The sequence below is a fragment of the Aplysia californica genome, unplaced genomic scaffold (genome assembly GCF_000002075.1).
Source record: "Aplysia californica isolate F4 #8 unplaced genomic scaffold, AplCal3.0 scaffold00016, whole genome shotgun sequence".
In the NCBI taxonomy this organism is placed as follows: domain Eukaryota; kingdom Metazoa; phylum Mollusca; class Gastropoda; order Aplysiida; family Aplysiidae; genus Aplysia; species Aplysia californica.
This window is the reverse complement of record NW_004797286.1, coordinates 1,650,277-1,653,652: the sequence shown is the minus strand read 5'-3', so window position 1 is coordinate 1,653,652 and position 3,376 is coordinate 1,650,277.

Below are 3,376 nucleotides of genomic sequence, written 5' to 3'. Positions count from 1 at the left end.
GTGTGTGTGTGTGTGTGTGTGTGTGTGTGTGTGTGTGTGTGTGTGTGCTTGGAAGTGTGTGCGTGTGCGTGTTTTGAGTGTGCGTTATGTTTACTTGTAAGAGTGATACTATACAAGTATAGGAGTGTCTTAATGTTAGTTTGCGTAGATTCTATACCTTGATGTTTTGCATGTGTGTGTGTGCGTGCGTATGTGTGCGTGTGTGAGTGTGAGGGTGGCTGGGGGGGATGGGAAGAGGATGGGTGCATATTAACAGTGGCGTCCAATAGAAACTTGAAAATGTATTAGCTAATCATCGTGTTAAAGCCTTGCACTACCCACTTATGCAGGATATCAATTTTAAAGCCAAATACATTCTGCATCATTTGACACATTAATAATTCATCTATGTTGAGAGACGCCCGAAATATGGTCACCCAAATTCGACCTGAAAAAATCAGGATTTGCAACATTGTTCGAAATCAAAGAAACTTAAAATTGTCTTCGCGCGTGTGTTGAGGAGCATTAATATTGATAGAATGGATATGAAACATTGCATATCCAATGAACGAAGAAATTTGTCACTGCAAAAAATATTTTATTACGATAGTTTCAAACAAAACAGAAAAGGAGCAATCACAAATACCACGCAAAACCTGAACTTAACATTACATGTTCTCATTGTTAGTTTGCTTTGGAGCCATTGGTTTTGTTTACTGCGCGAACCCTTTGTCAATTTAATCTATAAAGTTATGGACATAATTACTGTTATTTCACCTCAGATGTCACAGAGAGTTGCAATTAATGGGTCTGAATTGGGAGCAAGTTTGCTTTTCTTCAGTTGCTGTTTCATAGGACTTCACATACCTGTCAGATTCATAATGGGATATCGGGGTTGTTTGCTGTTGATATTATTTGGTTTTCCAAGAATTGTCTAGTGGCATTGGCCCTGTAAGAAAGTATTTTTCTATTCATTGAGTTGTCTACTTGAAAGGCACCATAACACAAATGAGGGTATGACATGACGTTCCAGCACTCGCGCAATGTAGTTCACTAAACCAAGCTACTCGGTGACTCTCACTAGGGCAGTTTTGTTTACTCCATCCCAGACCATCCAACACCATGGCAGTTTCGAGTCCTTTATTCCTCACCGACGGATGATTATGTCTAAAATCTAACACAGTCTATGTACTAAAAAGGTTCCGTTCTATACAAGAAATCAATAGTTCCTAAACAAAAAATCAAACTTATGCACATGTAAAGTTGAGTTCAGGATTTGCGTGGTATTTATGACTGTTCTATTTTCCAATCTGTTTGAGAAAATAATATTTTCCTTTCATTTAATATTCAATACATGTTCATTCCACCAATGTTGACCACGAATGGTGATGCATCTCAATATACGCGCGATCACATGTTTACGTTTCTTTGATTTCGCACAATTTTGCCAAGCCTGATTTTTTAAAGGTCAGCTTTGAGTGACCATATTATCTCGAGCGTCTCTAAACATAGTTGAAATATTAATGTGTCAGATGACGCAGAATTTGTTTAGCTTTAAATTGGTATGCTGCATGAGTGGATAGTGCAATGTTTTAACACGATGTTTGTCTGATTAACATTTTCATGTTTCTTTTGGACGCTACTGCATAATATGTGAGAGTGTAGGTGTTTGTATGTGCCTTTAATATTTTGTGTGTTACTGTACGCGTGCTTGTAGGCGTGTCGCAAGTGTGCGTGCGCGTCTATAATAGGAATGTATGTGACTATTGTACATGTGATCGTTGTGGTGTTTTGCGTGTGTGTGTGTGTGTGTGTGTGTGTGTGTGTGTGTGTGTGTGTGTGTGTGTGTGTGTGCGTTTGCGTGTGTTAAAAAGTGGCAGGATATAATTTTAAGAACCCTCTAGCAGATTGCTCTCATTTGGTTGATCTGTTTTTCCAATTTACAAGCTCAGACCAATAAGCTATATAGAAAGAGGTGGGTAGATTAGCTCTCAAGTTTATCTCATGCCCTTGTGTATGTGTGTGTGTGTGTGTGTGTGTGTGTGTGTGTGTGTGTGTGTGTGTGTGTGTGTGTGTGTGTGTTTGTGTGAGTGGATTGGTGATTGGGTGAGGGGGAGGGATAAACAGAGAGAGAAAGAGAGGGAAAGAGAGAGAGAGAGTGAGAGAGAGAGGGAAAGAGAGAGGGGGGAGAGGAGAGAGTGAGAGAGAGAAACAAATAGAGACACCGATAGACGAGAGAGAAAGTAGGGGAGAGATAGAGGGGGTGAGTAGGAGGGAAAGAGAAAGAACGGGAGTGACATGCAGAGAGATTGACAGACAGACAGACAGACAGACAGACAGACAGAGACACAGACAGACAGATAGATAGACAGACAGAGTGTGAGTTTGTGTACAATATAAATACGCATATCTGTTTTGACGTTTGGTTCGTGGTCACTTTTATCGTTTTTTCCTTACCAATGTCATTTCTACCCTTTTCTTTACTTTGTCTCACTAATCATGCGCTCAGCTGTTGGAGTGTTTTATATGTTTGATAGATAGTTAAACTCATGCAAACATCAACAGCTCACAACATTATCCCACCTTCCCCCGTTCCTCCCGTTAACTCACAATGTAGAAATATTTTAACTTCCAATTCCTATTCGGTTGGTTTGTTTTAGCCTATTGTTCTTTAAAACTGGCAGGATTTACATATCAGAAATAAAAACTTATTACCTCCATATCAGGAGCTTTATTCTGGATTGATATGAATTTAATAGCCCAGAACATCGATTCCCATATTCTCTTGTATTCGCTTCATAACACAAGATCCAGATCAGCCGTCTTCCTTGCAGAAGCTCTCCCAGCTTAGAGGAGATTTTTTCCTCTGAGCTTGGAGAAAGTAGCATGACGATAAATAATAGCACCGTAAATTGTTGTTCTCCACATAGGATTTCAACACCTCCTCCGCAGAAAATTACTACTGATGTCTCAAAGGACTCTTGTTGATCTCGTTTCTCATAGTGATTCCAACAGACTGGAAGGTTGTCTGAACAGAATATGAATCGTCTTGGGAAATACCACACACTAATTGCTGTAACACCCATCGATTTGCTCGCGGTCTGAACTTTTCACATTCCCAACTCTACCCATAATGCCTTCTCACACGCTATCAAAACCGAGGAGGTCCTGCAGGTTTTGTTCGTGTCGCAGCTGTCTCGTCAAACCTCCAGTCTCAAATTTATAATTTACAGGAAATACTGTTTCTTTCCAAGAGAAAAACGTACGAAATGATGTTTTAGTGAGTCAAAGGTTTGAGGATTTGTTACATTTCGGTACTACTACTAATAATAATAAAAATAGATAGCATTTGTATAGCGCATATCCCCGCTCAACAGCAGGCTCTATGCGCTTTACA